The 17775-nt window shown below is 45.7% G+C and overlaps 3 non-coding genes across 3 annotated transcripts; 1 reads left to right on the top strand and 2 right to left on the bottom strand.

The window, feature by feature from the left end:
- Positions 1–216: 216 nt before the first annotated feature.
- Positions 217–287, bottom strand: trnag-gcc (transfer RNA glycine (anticodon GCC)). The gene has a single exon. It is a non-coding gene; the product is annotated as a tRNA-Gly (tRNA).
- Positions 288–4456: 4169 nt separating this feature from the next.
- Positions 4457–4575, top strand: LOC114789364 (5S ribosomal RNA). The gene has a single exon (XR_003749654.1). It is a non-coding gene; the product is annotated as a 5S ribosomal RNA (ribosomal RNA).
- Positions 4576–10483: 5908 nt separating this feature from the next.
- Positions 10484–10554, bottom strand: trnag-gcc (transfer RNA glycine (anticodon GCC)). The gene has a single exon. It is a non-coding gene; the product is annotated as a tRNA-Gly (tRNA).
- Between the last annotated feature and the right edge of the window lie 7221 nt (positions 10555–17775).

Genomic DNA, 17775 nt, shown 5'->3' with positions numbered 1-17775 from the left:
GGTGACACAACGAAACGTGTCCTCTGCTTGTAACCACCACCCTCGGTGAGCAGTGGGCAGCCATGACAGGCGCCCGGGGAGCAGTGTGTGGGGACGGTGCTTTGCTCAGTGGCACCTCAGTGGCACCTTGGCGGATCGGGATTCGAACCGGCAACCTTCCGATTACGGGGCCGCTTCCTTAACCGCTAGGCCACCGCTGGCTCAGAACAGAACAGTTGCATTGGCCGGGAATTGAACCCGGGCCTCCTGCATGGCAGGCGAGAATTCTACCACTGAACCACCGATGCAAAGAATTGGGATGAAGGTTGCAACTTGATTCTTTTTGGGATTATTTAAAAAAAAAGAAGGACAGAGTCTCCTCCATGTCTGCCCATGCACCTGAGAGGTTTCTGTATCTGTTTGTGTTGCTTGTTTACTACTGTTTTTAATAAAAAAATTTAAAAACAAGGTGCCACTGAGGTCCCCTTGATCAAGGTACCCCACACACTGCCCCCCGGGCGCCTGTCATAAAGTGAAGTGATTGTCACACAGCAGCACAGCACACGGTGCACACAGTGAAATTTGTCCTCTGCATTCAACCCATCATCCTGAGTGAGCAGTGGGCAGCCATGACAGGCGCCCGGGGAGCAGTGTGTGGGGACGGTGCTTTGCTCAGTGGCACTTTGGCGGATCGGGATTCGAAGTTTTTGCCAGATTGTAATTTAGTGTAACAGCTCGAGTTGAATGAAGGACACTGGTACCTGGGGTAGATGGACTGGGTATCTCTACGCTGATGGACTGCGCTCCCATCTGAGCTCTGCGTGGCCTTTTAAATGCACTTTTATTGCTCATTATCAGTCCTAAGAGTCTGACATTTCAGCATAAAATTTGACCCAGTCCTCAAGTGGAGAGAGGACTCCTCTCGGCACGTTTCTGCCGCCTTCACACTCAAAGGCCCACAGAGCAGGCATGAGGAGAGCATTTTAATACAATACAATACATTTTTTTTATGTCTGTATCAGCGACGGGCAACAAATCGCTGAGGAACGTGAAACAAACAAGCGTAATGTGAAGCAGCCATTGCTCATTGCCGTGCTGTGGTGCTCCTGTCCAAAAGCTTACTCAGGGAACAAGCTGCTGACTGCCACTCTGCCAACAGTCCATTGGGTTGCTGGGAGCAAAACAAGGAGAAGTCATGAGAAGAAAACACACAGCCAGCTGGAGACCACATGCTGCGGCAGGCATTTGACTTGCCACCAAATTTGAGTCTATCTTTGGTTCGGGGCCTTGGCCCCTTTGGCGAGACGTATCTCAGAGAGAACAAACAGAAGCAGCGGCAGTCAGTGGCGTTGTACGATTGATATTGAAATACGTGGTAATAGTGGTATATTGGCCCAGTACCCTAACTCAGACAGCCTACCTAAAGTGAATTTAACACCGTCTGTGCTTAACAGGGTGACTGTGGGATAAACTGGACTTTATAATTGACACTGTGTCAAAGTGAAGTGAAATGAGTATCTGGGACGTAAACTGAAAACAGACGTGTTTTCAGTTTGGATTTAAACACTGAGACTGTGTCTGAGTCCCGGACACTGACCGGCAAGCTGTTCCACAACTGCGGAGCTCTATAGGAGAAGGATCTGCTCCCAGCTGTGACCTTCTGTACTTTGGGGACCAGTAGTGACCCCGCACCTGTTGATCGCGGGGGGCGTGGCGAGTCGTAAAGAACTAAAAGTTCACTCAGGTATTGCGGGGCGAGACCATTTAGAGCTTTATAGGTTAAAAGTAGGATTTTGTAGTCAATCCTAAATTTGATGGGTAACCAGTGCAGTGATTGACTGGGGTGATGTGGTCAAAGACTGGGGTGATGTGGTCAAATTTCCTGGTTCTGGTTAGAACTCTGGCTGCAGCATTCTGTACTAGCTGGAGTTTACTCATGCACCTACATGAGCATCCAGACAGTAATGCATTGCAGTAATCTAACCTTAACAACCTCTAACAAATGCATGGACCAACTTTCTTGCATCGTGCATTGAGATGATGTTTCTTATGTTTCTAAGGTGAAAGAATGCTATCCTAGTGATATTATTGTAACGTAATCAGCCTTTCATGGTTCGTGCTGGACTTTGGAATTAAACGGTCCTCTATGCGCCCCTTCTTTCAGGGGTTCGGAGTTTGTTCCTCTGCAGATCATCTACGTAGCTTCATCCACTCATCCTTCAGCTCGCTTTCTCACTCGTCTTCGTCTTCTCTCTGCCTGGCTTTATTTCACTCTGCCCCCGCCTCTCATTCCCTAACAACATTATGGGATATTCCTAAAGAAAAGCCAATGACATTTTAACCATAATTGCAGAGAAGAATGGCTTTCATTAGATCTGAAATTCCCGGCGGAGGGCCAGCCGGCGTCTGCACCTCCCGAGCTCGCTGCGGAGGCTCCGAGAGAATTTCCACGGAGCCGTAGCCTCGGGCGGGGCTTCGGGCGATCAACGGAGATCAAACGTTGGCCGGTGAGAGGGGGATTCCGTCAATCAATCAAAATCTTATTATCATGCTGTCAAGCCTATACCCACCTTCACGCCTGGAGAAATATGAGAGTGGCAGCGAGGTGGTGAGTGATGCCCGGTGATGTCCAGTCCAAATGGTGCACAAATCAATTTATACCTTCGTGCAAAAATATCAGCTTGAAAATTACACATTTATTATGTGTAATATCTGTCCGCTACATCACACATATCCTTGTCGCTTTTTAAGTCTACCTTTGAAAAATGATGCCATGTATTCATCAAGAAATAAATACCTGACATATTTTAACCACTTGAAAAAAGGAATGTAGGGCACATAAAAACAATTCTTACAGAATCCTTATAACCTGTCAACCTGTCAAAAAAAAAATGAAGTCACATGACTCAGGTTATCTCAGTTGTTCCACATGGATTGGCCAGGTTAAATGTCCAGATTCTGTTTATGCCAGTTCATCATTAGATACAAGGATTAGATTAGGACTTTAGTATTAGTAAGAACATTAGTAATAATTAACATGGTATTAATGCTGATATTAGATTTATACAGGATGTGGACTGATGTTATATATATATATATAGGGGTGCATACAGTTGCATATACATGACACATGCAGAAAAACAAATGTCTGCATATGTCATGTCATATGATGCAGAAGTAAATAGTGGTGCATACAGTGCTCAGTGCACCCCACTCCATTTATCAGAAAACCTTTAGTTTCCTTTCAGAATCAACATTTTCTATGAGATAATATACAACAAAATACTCCCACAAATGCGGGTCATTGATTGGAAACAAGATTTGTTAATTTGCACACACAAAAAAGTGATTTTCCTGGCAAATCTATTCAAGCCCATGTTGCATAATGAGTACACCCCAATTATAGTCTTAGGAGAAAAGCCACACTTAAGACTTCAAAATTAGACTTCGAATTAACCTGCATTCAACCTCAGGTGAGGCTATTGATTCATTTAAGAGGTGTCCAGCAGACAGGTGACTATAAAAGGAAATTACTTCAAATTGAAGAAAAATCCTTCAAATTTCATGCTGTCAGCAATGGTGAGGGCTACAAGAAGGTCAGCAAAGCTTTACATATCAGCCAAAATACTGTAGCAAAAGTGATCCAAACATTTAAGAAAGTTGGAAGTTCAAACATCTTACAGGGTCGTCCAGGCTGTCCATGGAAGTTAACATCTCGACAGGAGCGTCTTCTGATGAGAAGGGTTGAAGAAAATCGCCATACAAGTTCACTGCAGTTAGCTAAAGCAGTAGAAAGCCAAACTGGAGTGACCGTTTCCCGTGACACCATACGGGGCCTACTGCAGAGGAATGACATGCATGGGCATCGTCCAAGAAGGAAGCCTCTCCTAAAGCCCATGAACATAAAAAGCACGCCTAGGATTTGCTAGGGCCCGTGCTGAAAGAGATGAAGACTTCTGGGACTCTTTTCTCTGGAGTGATCAGACAAAGGTGACTGTTTTTGTATGGCGTCGTAAAGGTGAGGAGTTCGAAGAGAAATGCATGGTGCCAACAGTGAAACATGGTGGTGGCGGTGTCCTTATGTGGGGCTGTAGGAGTGCTGCATTTCATTGATGGTATCATGAACTCTATACTGAAGGAGAAGAAGCTGCCATAACTTTTCCAGCATATATTATTAACCTTAATTTCATGTTAAGGTGTTAAACAAGTGTTCAATAAAACCTTGTGACATTTCTGGAAATTGTTCTTTTGTTCACTGAGCTACTGATTAAATTATTAATTTTTAAAGGGGGTGTACTCATTTATGCTGAGCACTGTAAATAATTTAAACAGATAGATAGATACTTTATTGATTTCAAAGAAACTCATAAACAGATGCGAGGCATAAAGGCTCAAAGGTACGTGTGGTACATTATAACTATAGTAGATGTACTGTACTATATAATGTTATAAAAATGCATGGTAGGGGATGGTTCCAGCTTACGGCCATACCAGCTGAAGAACGCCCGATCTCGTCTGATCTCGGAAGCTAAGAAGGCTTGGGCCTGGTTAGTACTTGGATGGGAGACTGCCTGGGAACACCAGGTGCTGTAAGCTTTAACTAGCGGGGCAGTGGTGGCCTAGCGGTTAAGGAAGCGCCCCCGTAATCAGAAGGTTGCCGGTTCAAATCCCGATCTGCCAAGGTGCCACTGAGCAAAGCACCGTCCCCACACACTTCTCCCCGGGCGCCTGTCATGGCTGCCCACTGCTCACTCAGGGTGATGAGTTAAATGCAGAGGACAAATTTCACTGTGTGCACCGTGTGCTGTGTATCACATGTGACAATCACTTCACTTTAAAGAGTCTGAGATCTTTTTCTATTTGGTCTCATTTAACCTCTTGGACCCTTCGTTCTCTTCATTGTAGCAGAGTTACCTAGCAGCTGCAGCAGCCCATTCTTATGAGTTTCAATTATAGAAGAAGTTGATTTTCCATTTCAGCTATAATTCTAATCTGTAATCCCTAACTGATATCTGCACATATCTCTTCGAAAGGGTGGAATGAAGTGGCTGACAACTGCAGCACCAGATCACAGTCAGGCCCATTTTTATGGGCATGTACATGAGTGAAGTGTTTCAGAGGTCAGAGTTGTAAGACCAACTGGAAGGATGCATAAACACCTCCGGCCTGTAAACCCCGGCCCGTTTTCTTTATAGTCTCCCATCTGTCATGGCAGACAGTGGAGGCATCCATGAAATGTACAAAACAAGCCGTGCTGGATGAAAAATTAAACCTGAGGGACCAGCCAGACAGATCTATTGAAGACAAAAGAGGGGAAGAGAAAGTGTGTGTGTGTGTGTGTGTGTGTGTGAGAGAGAGATTTACAGCTCACCTGGACAAGCTTCCCACCGGACAGCATTTCATCTGAAGGCAGGACCAGCCATAACGGAGGCCCCCATGAATGATTTCATCACAAAGAGACATTCCCAACACCCGAACACGTTCACTAATGTCTTCAAATGACAGTATAACGTCTCAGCAAAAAAAAAGCCACCTCATCGATTGGCCGTCCGCAGAGCAGGATTCATGTGTTTACTAATGCCGTTACACGTTCGCATTCGAACGTCCCGAATTAGCAGCGCGCCGCACACAATCATGCGAGGCAGCCGGAAATCGATATGCGTTTTTTTATCGTCTCGGCCGTTTGCGACGCAGCGCCGGCTGTCATTGGATCTGCCCGAACACATCACTTCCCATCAGTGGGCAGGCTGAGAGCCGGGGCCGCCGACACTTTCGTGCCTGTCTGCTTCCGGAAGAACACAAGAGGAGGCCAGAAGAACAACAGAACAACATCTAATTAGAGCCGTCCCGGAGGTGGCAGCCCATACGATCTCCTCGCCGCACAGCCAACATCTGAGGTGCCATTACTGCCTTCCCCCTACTGTACATAACAAGTCCACAGCCCACGCTGGTAAATAAGATTATGCTGCCTGTAAAACAATGGCAGAGCAGCTGCATATAAATCAATCAATCAATCAATCAATCAATCGATCGATCAGTCACATTTGGCGCCATCAGACATGATGCCAGACTTCTAGTGTAAAAAAAGTTCAAGCTGTTAGACGGCACATAGTGGAACAAAACAACCTTTAAACATAAGGTGCACGCGTGCGACATCGACAAAACGGCTACATTACAAGCGCAATGCAAGAGTAATAAGGCGTAACAAAGTGCTAAGAATAATAAGAGTAATAATAAGTAATATTAGAGGAGGAGGGGAAAATATTATAATTTCACATTTTGTATTTTCATGTTAAGCTTAGGAATTCTGAATGTGTATTTTAATTTGGACCACACTGGAACACAGTGGAATTACATGCAAAACTTTGGTGTGTATTATGTGTTATGTTCTCTCCACATTATCATTAGAAACAGATTACGCCAATTACTTTGTTTTATTTAATTACTCTCATTTATTAGTTGTGCTGATTGAGAAAATGTGCTTGGAAAAAGAAATTAAAATTTTCTAAAGCAAATAAAGCAGCATTTCACAGATTAATTATAAAATGACACCTTTTACAAAACATTTCTTTGGGAAAATATAGCATCTGTACTATTTCTGTTCTTTTTGACATAAAATGAATAAATGATGTTAGGTATTTTTATGATATTAACTTATTTATAATTTATTTTTTTTTTTGCTGTTCAAATCATTCTTCAATTAAAAAGAAAACAAAAGGAAGTTGATTGGATTTGTCCTGGATTTACGTTCTATCATTGCATGGTAAATGTGAGCTGAAAATTAGAAACGAAACACTGTCGTGTTAAAGTCAGCCATTTTTTTTTGTGTGTGTCTTCATTTCGCCCTCCAGTTCAAAGTCAGCAGTAAAAAAATGAAGGGTGGGTAACGCTGTGAGGCGGGAAAGTCGGCTCCCAGGCCGGCTCTGGCGCCGGTAATAACCTGCCCGAGTCTGCGGATAATGAGGCAAAGTTTGCCTGTAAACTGGCATCTGTACAGCAGTGTTATAAATCTCGGGCGTGAGAATGACAGTGGAGGCAATAAGAGCGGCGTGGCGGACGAACCCGCCATCCGCCCCCAGTCAGGCACCGAGGCGGGAAAGGGGGGGTTGGCTGTCTCTCGTGAGCGCCGCCAGCAAGTCCCCGCTTTATTAGCTCCCTCCTCCACCCTCGCCCCTTGCTTATGGTCCGATCCAACGCCCTGTCACGCCGCGCCGACTCGCTTGATCATCTTTATTAAAGTTTTACGCCGAGGAGACGTGTCGCTGTAGTCGTGAGTGTAGCGTCGCTCGGCTGAAATAACTCCTGACCCGGCGACCGGTGAGCAGGACTCCGCCCGCCAGTTTGCTGCTCCTGCCACCTGTCAGAGAGAAGGAGGCTCGGATTCTGGTGATTTGTCATTTATTTTGACACGGCGTACGCGCCCCCGCGCACACAGTGGAACTGGGAAAAGTACGGCAGGAGCAATTAGAAATGGCTCTGGCATCTTTACACCATGGTGGAATGGAAGAGCACCGGCAGCTGGTTAGAGAGCAGGTATTATTTATGACATTTTACAGTTTTATCTGTTGATGACTTGGAAAGCACATTAACACATCTAATTTCCATTTCTCAATGTAGAAATGTTGTTGCACTACGTCACTTATGAACACTTTTTGAACAGACAGTCGTATCTGGAATTTGTCCCCTTATGACATCATAAAGGGAAAAGTTACATGAGAATTTTCCACCCCTCCCCAAAAACATTTTCTCGCCATGGCTTCCAAATGTCCGAAGCATTGCAGTTGCTCGGTGATTGAACGTAAAACCGCTGTCCTCCTCGTCCCGCCTCTCTCCTCCTCATTAGCATTTAAAGCCACAGACACAGAAAGGGAACATTGTGGGACTGGATCAAAGTGGCTGTAATTCTGCACCCCGGAACGCTGAACCCTGGAAGAAGGGTGGAGTCAGCCACCTCTGAAACGATCAGATATGATATAGTTGTCATGAGATCAAGGATCACAGGCTTGTCACAGGCAGGAGAGTAAGAGAATCACAGGAAGTGACAGTTTTGACTGACTGGTCATGCAGTCACTCTGAATGAGCAGAACTGGGTATTAAAGGGTGATGGCTGTTCAAATGAGATTCCACAGGCTGATCGGTAAGACAAACTTGACAGCCAGGATCACTATAGGATATCATAGAAAGGTGTGTGGGGACGGTACCTTGCTCATGGGGACTTCATAAGCACCTTGGCGGTTCGGCATTTGAACCCACATAACGCATGCTCACCCTGGAAGTGGCACACCATGACCAGTAAACGTCCGACCGCTTCCAGCAAGTGACCCAGGACACCGAATTGTACCCTTCAACTTGTCACCAGGATCCATTACTATATTTGCGTGACTGGTACGGCTGATTAGTGCTGTGCCACGCTGGTTGCGCTGGTTGTGACAAGTTGAGCCATGTCCGGCCTGTGCGGTTGTGTGTGTGTACACACATGTCTGCTTTATTTAATGGAACGACTCAGAATAGACAGTGACCTTAAAATCTGACAGATGGCTGGTGCGCTACCTGAATACAAAGCTAGACATGCATCCCCTCTTGGCTTATCTTAAGGTCATCACCAGTGGCGCTAGTCGGAGTGTGAAAGGACAATTCATTTCCACGCCTTCAACTTCAGAGACCCCCATTTCTCGAGCGCCGTCTCCCTCCAGTGGAAAAAAAGACGTCAGGAGGAATTAGATGGAATTGTGGAGTAATTAAATTCCGGGCCGCGCGCCGTGTCTGACATTAGAAAAAGGTTGGAGAATCTCTCCTTGATTGACACCGGCAAGAGACAAGTAGCAATTTGTCCCCTTGCGTGTGTGGCTTGGGCAATTAATCTCGGTAATTAGGCCTTCATCTCTTTTCCTAGTTTACTTGCCACATCTGCTTGTTTAAGCATTTGATCTGTAGTAGCATTTTCCTTGGTTCTTAAGTAGATGTTTTTTTTTATGCTAGTGCATCTCAAATATTGAGGGTTTTCTAATTTAATTTAAAAAGTGAACCTTCAAATGTGCTGCACGTGAATGTAAACTAACAGTTTATAATAAGACTTACAAAACTTGTCATTGTCACTTCTGAAAGAACAACAAGTGGAAATAAGAAAGACTTAAATAACAAACACATATAACACGTAAATAATATATACATAGTGTATATCATTTATACAAATCACACCAAATACATGATTTATACAAATTTTTACAGTCAATTGCAAGATATTCCACATTACTTCACATAGTGAGGTGGTATTTTATGGAGTTATACCACAAATATAGACAACAGTTTATTTTGAGTTCAGAGACTCGATTGCTTATGGAAAAAAGCTATTTTGTCCTTGTTTACATTCATTAGGTTTAGGGTTGTCAGTCGATTAACAGATTAATTCTAATTCATTGAACATTTTGCCACAATGCATAAAGGGAAATTATCTGGTATTTATTTCAAATAAAACACCCTGGAGAATCTGACAGTAAATAAAATTGAAGTAACATTTTGCTCATGTTAATCAACCCAAATCCTTGTCTTTGCATAGGATGAATTTTGCATAGGATGAATTTCTTGGTTGAACTTTTTGAAATACATTACGATAAAAACAATTGAAATGCACCAGTGCATTGATAAATGAGGATGCGGATTCGTATGCCGTTGTAATAATTGTTGTGGAAATGAACCCATTTCACATGGTAATCTATGCCGCTGTCTCAGGTTATTGTCGCTGCTGGGTTAGTGTTGGCGGGCTGGAGGAAACACTTTTTAAACTTTCATTCTTTTTTCAATGCATATTTGAATAAGCCCGAGACTCACCGCCGAGCAAGTCGGGCAAGGAAAAAAAAGTTGGGATTTTTTTGCACGTTGTAATTGAGTTTACGCATGTACCGATTCGTTGTGGAGAAGCTCAGAAGGGCGGAAGCATTAGTGCCTAATGAGGATTTACTGAAGCATGGATGCTCTCCGTCTCATCCTCTTTTCCCTCACCCCCGTCATTTTACACACACACACACACACACACACACACACACACACACACACACACACACACACACACACACACACACACACACACAGCTGGGTGCCATCTTGATCAGCCCACTTGTGAGCAACATGGGTCTCATTCCTATTCAAGATATGAATTTGCATATATCCTCGGATGTAAAACGAGGCCTCTGATTGGTTAATGGCCATCATGCCACTTCAAAGGAGGCTTTGATATTGCCAGAAATAGGACAGTTGCTTCATGTAAGGTTGACACAGTGACTGGGTCAGCTGTGAAGTGAAAGTGATTGCCCTTGTGAGACACTGCACACGGTGACACAACAAAATGTGTCCTCAGTATTTAACCATCACCCTTGGTGAGCAGTGGGCAGCCGTGACAGGCCCCCGGGGAGCAGAGTGTGGTACTTTGCTCAGTGGCACCTCAGTGGCACCTCGGGATTCGGCAACCTTCTGATTCCTTAACCGCTGCCCCATAAAACACCGCAGTTTCATTGCCCGGGAATTGAACCCGGGCCTCCCGCGTGGCAGCCGAAAATTCTACCACTGAACCACCAATGCATGTTGGTGTGTTGCTCTGGAGCATGCTGGGAAGCCATCCTAATCATTCCTTCTGCCGGGTTGCCATTCCAGTGGCTGTTCGCGCGACGACAACAGTGTGTGTGTCACAAGCCGCATGTTCGCATGAACTGGTGTGGATGGGTTTTCCCGGGAATGGCTTTCCAATATATCCCACGCAACCATGGACTTGGCGGTGAACATGTGGACATCATTCTTCCAAAAGATCCTTGCTAATTTGATTTTATGAACTCTATATTTACACGTGCCAAATGCAAGATAAAATTCTTTTTTTATGGGCATAGATGAGTTTGGCTGGTGATGAATGAAGTGAGCCATTTCAGTTAGTATCATAAATCCATTTTCTGTGCATTTATTTACCTAGAACCACGGTCTGCCTGCCTGAACAAACTACGACTTGAATGAGTAGCAAAATTTAAATGCAGGATTGACGCATCTTCACAATCTATGCAAAAGTAAAGAATAAAACAAACCATTTTGGTTTAAGGAACAAATCATTTTAAGGTGCATACTGTGACAGACCATGAAACTGCCCAAATCCACCTGGACAGATGCCCGTTGCTCATTGGCTGCTGATCAAAAAAGTTAATTCAGAGACGTGAATCATATGATATATGGCCATTTCAGACAAAAGGGGACAATGAAGAAGAAATCATGCTGTGGAGGGGCAGTGGGGGCCCAGTGGTTAAGGAAGCGGCCCCGTAATCAGAAGGTTGCCAGTTCAAATCCCGATCCGCCAAGACGCCACTGAGCAAAGCACCGTCCACACACACTGCTCTCCGGGCGCCTGTCATGGTTGCCCACTGTTCACTCAGGGTGATGGTTAAAAGCAGAGGACACACTTTGTTGTGTCACTGTGTGCTGTGCTGCAGCGTTTCGCTTCCCTTTCATTTTTGGTTGTGCTTCCTAAATGATAGTCCTACATTGCACTGCAGCCAACGTCCAAAATTTAAGACAACTTCCTCACAGTATGTGTCCTGCTGTGCCCTTTGTCTACTTGCCTCTACCACCTTCATTCCACCACCTAGGGACCAAGACAGATTAGAGTCTTGATGATTGATATACAACCGATCCTAAAGGTATGATTCTCATAAAATGTCCGGAAGTGTTTTCTACTGGAGGGATGGATGTGGTTCGAAAGAACTCCTTGAACTCCTTTAGTTTTCCAAGACGACATTCCAAAACCACCCATGGTCTTGAGTTGGGTGATAATTTTCCTGCTCAGAATAATTTAAATATTAAATAACTGTTCCTACAGGACGACTGCTCATGAGTACTATTGCTCTTCTGAGGAATCCAAGAAATGCTACTAACTGACAAAATCATCTTTGATTATCTAATTTCTTTGACATTTGTCAACCTTCAAGAATGACATCAGAGAAATAATGTTGGACACTGGACAATTCCCCCAAATTGCTGTAAATCCTGGAAAAAATCCTAAAATCAACACATATCAACATCTGCTTATTGCACTGAAACCCAAAGTCTTCATAAAGCAGGAGCGTTTATGCACACAGGCGTGTCTGTGAACTCCTGGCCAAGCTCACAGAAGCCCCATCCGATGAGTCACGCCCGCAGGCTTCCTCCAGAATTTCTCCCCCTGGAAGGAGGCAGGGATAGAAGAGTCCGGGCCTGAGTGACAGATCTGCTGTTGAGCCACCTGCTCGAGAAACACGGGCTAGATTATTACGGCAGAGCTGAGGGACATGCAAAGCGAAGCAGACCCGGCTCACATGTTTGGTGGAGTTCATCACTAGAAGGTTTCTCAAGACCTCAGGTGTTGGAGGCGTGCGATGCCCTTCCTGTCGGCGAGGGAGGATGACACGACTCTTACCGTCATCTCATTAGCAGTGGCTCTTTGTTGGGAAGTCGCAGGCCCTCCGGACCTTCGGTCCCCTCGGGGAGACGACAGGCGAGGCGGGACTGCCTGGAGGAGCAGCTGACGGCCAGTCAGAATGGCAGATGACACGGGGTGGGTGATGGATGGGTCCCCCGGCGCTGCCCTCTAAACCCGGCGCCGCTGGCGGTTGGGGGATAAAGATTTTCCCCACGTTTTCCTTCTCTGCCGAGGAATGGGATCACGAGGGCTTCTGGAAAGGATGACATCGGGCTGTGCCTGGATGGAACACGGAAAACAAATGAGCTCAGCGCATTACCAGAACATATTTCCGTGATGCTTTATATTTAATACAGTGCATGGGGGTGTGTTCGTTACGGACATAAACTTGCTAGTTATCTGTATGCTGGAGAGGGGGGACTATCTTCCCACCCAGACCTTCTTTGGCACCCATAAGATGAACTTTAATTATCTTTTGAATGTTTAAAATGGAGAGAAGCCCATTGGCACTAGCCAGACCACCATGCAGATTATCAGCGCTTTAGGCCCCGTCCACACAAGAATGGTTTTCTCTAAAATGGGAATGTTTTTTCCCGCATTCGGGATGTTCTCTGCATCTCGGTTTGGATGACAACATTTCAGATAACACTTTTGAGAAAAGCGTTCTTGTGTTGACAAGACCTTAATGCAGGCCTTCTGATGCACAGCTCATCATTGAAGTGTGTCCTCTGCTTTCAACCATCACCCTTGGTGAGCAGTGGGCAGCCATGACAGGCGCCCGGGGAGCAGTGTGTGGGGACGGTGCTCTGCTCAGTGGCACCTCAGTGGCTCTGGATTCGAACCGGCCACCTTTCGATCGTGGGTTTGTTTCCTTACGCGCTATGCCCCCACTGCCCCTAAGTAGTATGTCTTATATAGAAATATGGAAATAGGGCTGTACTCACGTAAAATACAGATAAAACAGCCCTTAAAATGGAAACACACAAACAAAAAAACCCCACAAAGATAAGGCACAGCACTATGTGCTAAATGTGGGGCTTGTTCGCTGGCGTAAGGTCAGGTGTCTTCAGGATTTACATAAATAAATAGATGAAACAAGAAAGAAACACAATACTTAATAATGTTTTCACATGCAACATATTGATTTATTGGGTTTAATATATCCGGAATTAGGAAGTAGTGGGTTGTCAGTCATTGGGAATCTCTAATTTTCTTGGTGACCGGAATGATTCCACACCAATAGGGTAGTTACCTTCAGATAACTACCGAAGTCAGCAGACGTCTTTCTTATTTTAAACTCATGGCACATTTTTCTCATGATCCTGATGAGAGACCAAGTCCGCCTCACCACCTGACCCGGCGAGGGAAGCCATCTGAGCCTTTGTTGTTGAGGCCAGAGGAATAGTATCTGGAGTGTCCGGGTCCACCACCCTGACTGCTGTGGGGTGCCTCGGTGTTGCATCTATTAAGGGGGAACTCAGGGCACAGAATCAGAGGCACGGATGAAGGGTTCTAATCACCCACTCGTAATGAGCGGCAGCTGCGAGTGACTAGAACCCTTCATAAGTCAGACTGTGCAGCGTTCGAAGGTTGTGCATGTTTGGTTATGTGTCTATGTTGCTGTCCGTAAGCTGCGTGTTTTCAGTTGAGTTTGTGTTTCTCTTATTAAAACCACTCATTCTTTGGAATGTCAAGCGTAAAACTGCATGTACTCTTCAGACTTATTATAGATAATTACCTTTCTGTCTATATATGTAAAGCCCGAGGACGTCCGACCTTACACTAGCAAACAAGCCCAAGCTCAGCACAGAGCACTTGACGCCAGTTCAAAAACAGGGCCCTATTGTGAATATAAGATGTACATTGATTGGTCACAGCCATTTTCTCACCAACCAGAGAACGTCATACCACCGTCTCCCGACAGGTGACTTTAACCTGAGCCGCCGGATGTTACTGTCTTACAGGTAAATGTCAGACTGCAACTGCGCTAATGTAAACGTGAATTGCTTACGCTGCTCTAAAATGGTGGAGATGAAAATGATCCCCATCACCAAACGGTTCATGTCCAGGTCATGTAATTCCGAGAGACGACACAAAAAAAACAAGATGTTGCCATTACAGCGAAATGGCGCTTGACTTTTGTCACGGCAAAGCGCCTTTTGCTTATATTATGCTGCCTTATTGCTCATATCATGGTCACTGGTGCAAAACCGGGAACGTTTCTTGATCCATTTGGTCTTTACTTGGCGCAGTCAGATTGCTATGCTGAGGTAAATCTTCATTTCCTGCTACAACTGTAGCTCCAAACATCCGCGAGATGAATAGAAATGTCATAAAAGACCACATGGACCTGTTCTATCATCAGCTCTTACCTGCGTTTTGTACTGAGAGATCATTCGGGAGGAAATCAGAAATGACTTTTTGCGACTATAAAACAGCACAGCGAACAAGATAGCGGCGCACTTTATTTATGCACGCAGAAAAGACGGGTCGCCTTTGCTTTGGCGCAGTTATCTTGTGACCCCCTGCCTGCCTGGCGTGTAGATTTCTCACACTTTCAAAATGTTTAATGTGTTCACTTAACTATAGAAGAGAATATTATTCCTGAAGGACAGGAAATGACTGTAAGCAGAATTATTACGGACCTTGGCGTCCATTTTATCGCTAGCGTGCCACAATCTGGCCCATTCGTGTGTTCTTAAATTCTACCTTGTGGGCTGGTTTTATTTCAGCTCATTTGCCTTAGTCAAATTCTCCTCCAGACAGAAGAGTTTCACGGATATAAGTTTGCACGCAATGCAAGTGTGACAGACTGAAAAATGAGCAAATCTGCAGAAAGCGACAGTGAGATTTACTCATTCCTCACATCGCCTGTTGTGTCAGCACCATTAAAACACGTGGCTGTAGGTGGTGGCCTTTATCCAAAAACACTTGGCACTTGACTATATCGTCACTGATTTGAGTGACTTGGCTGACATGTTGACTTGATGACCAGCATTCAAAAGAATAAAACGGTATTAAGCTCTTCCATGATTTTTGTTGGATTTCCTTGGATACTTGGAAGTAACAACAATTATGGCTTTTATCGGACGCCCATATAAAAATGGACTTAAAACCAGCAGTTAGAATGACAGACTCAGGGTTAAGTTTCTTGCTCAGGGACGTGGTGGTAGTAAGTGGGGTTTGAACCCGGGACTTTCGGTTCTTCTGGTGTGCTTTACCAGCGCCACAGTGCTATGAGTTTTATTTTACACTGAAAATGCTAAATTTAAAAGAGTGTAAAGACTTTTTTGATAAAACTGAAACCACCACATGTGATGTAATAAAACGACCATTGAGGTGAACATTTGACCTCAAACCTGTCATGAGCCGTGGTCGGCTCCAGCAGAAACAGCTGTCAGGATGAGGGATGCCTTACCAGTGACAGGAAACCAGGGACCCGAGAGCAGGCGAGCGTCTGCGGTCCCCCCCGAAAAGGCACTCCCAATACATCGTAACAAGGAAAGCCATTAAGAGCATCCTCTCGCGTGGCTTTTTAAATCGACTTTCACGCTCCGGCGTGCTCACTAAAATGTTCCAGTCGCTCCTGCATGAATAAGAGAAGTGTCACGTAATGGCATCTGTCTAATTGCTGTGACGCGACCGGTCGAGTAATTAAAAGTATGAATACATAGTGAGTGTCTGAGGCCACAATGCATTTTAAACATGGCCTCCTGCATGCGAAGAATTAAAAAAATAATAAATTCCCCCCCAAAAAAGACAGATGCTGAAACTTCCACAAACGGCCACTAGAGCTCAGTCTACGTCAAAAATGAACCCACCCCGATCAGACATTCATCTCGCCTTCGCGCTGCCTCTTTCATAAGAGTTTCTATTCAGTAATTCATGGCCGGGGAGAAGTGTTTTGTTTCAGGCGACATTCCACTTCCCCCGCAGAAATTGGAAAGCCACCGCGGCTCGGGCCCGCAGACTGCCAATTAGTCTGACAATTTGTAACCCGTGAGGCCTTTTTTTTTTCATATCGACAATTACATTATTCTCCTCTGGCAGGATGTCTTTAGATTTTATTGTTTTGTAATGTTTCTGCCATACGAAGGTTTTAAGACATGACCCCCCGAACTTATCCTTGGAACACTGCGCCCCTCCGGGTCTCAGCGTTCGGTGAGCAAATTGGTGGCAGGTCCGAACCGCAGCATTGTGTCCCAGAGCAAGACACTTGACCCTGAGTGTCTCCAGGGGAACCGTCCCTGTCACTACTGATTTTCAGGATAAATGCTATGAATGTAAACGAGAGGCCTCCACCACAACTCCAGACCTCGAGGGACTGAACCGCTCACTATTTGGCAGCCCCTTCCACAAAGACCAAGCCTTTTGCCATTTCCAAGCCGCCTCGGCTTTGTGGAGTCCGAGGCGAGCAGCTGAACGCCGATTCTCCGCTAATTCACGTCTCGGATGTGAGCGAGCGGTTCCATTAAGGACGGCCTGTTGAGGGCCCTGCAGCCCAGGATTCCTCGCTCGGCTTTCTGAGCACAGACCCCTCATTACCCCTCGATAAAGCCGCGCCCACCAACACAGGCAGCGCAGTGCAGGAATGCGAGGGCTGCGGTTCGGTGAGTCATCCTTCGTCGGCGCATGGGGCTCGCCGCTGAACCGGCCCCCGGCCCCGAGCGCTCGGTATCCACTTCAAAGGGGGCTTGCGGGTTCGACAGCGGCGCTTTGGGCTGAGGGTGAGATTAATTCCGTCATTTAAGATCGAGGTTTTGGTGACTTTGCATCACAGCCAAAGGAAAGGGAACAATGTTTGAGTAGTGAGCGCTCATGCTAACGCGGGCGATAAAACAAAGCGCGGCACCAGGCGCTTACAGGCTGTTAGCCTGGTAGCAGGAACATTGTGTTCGGCTCCTGTTTGCAGGAGAAATGTGCAAATTATGCAAACCGTACGAATAAAACGAGAGCGTCTGATTGCTCAGTGGCTCCGCCCGAAATGCTCCTTCTGCAAGGACTCTTCCATGGACCGGGTCACCTGCGAAACCCAGGACGGCGGCCCTCAATCAGAAGCCCAGCGGGACACGATTCCGGCTCATCTCTTCGGAGGACCTGCGGCCAGAGGCGCAGAGATGCCTGATAACTCAACACGCGACCGAGTCAATTAAGCTCAACGCCCCCGTTGAACGCCGCCGCTGACTTTAATAAACCGAGCAGGACACGGAATCCAATAAGTCGTGGCTTTGGGAGAGCCAGGTGAGCCGCTCCGACTGTTTCGCCTCCTTATTTGAGTTGAGCCAATTTGCATTCACACCGTAAAGTGAACAAAAGAGGATTTCGCTCCAACAGCAGGATTGTTGCCTCCTCTGGGATGTCCTTGG

The sequence above is a fragment of the Denticeps clupeoides genome, chromosome 4, assembly GCF_900700375.1.
Source record: "Denticeps clupeoides chromosome 4, fDenClu1.1, whole genome shotgun sequence".
Lineage (NCBI taxonomy): Eukaryota > Metazoa > Chordata > Actinopteri > Clupeiformes > Denticipitidae > Denticeps > Denticeps clupeoides.
This window is presented reverse-complemented; position numbering and strand designations above follow the sequence as displayed.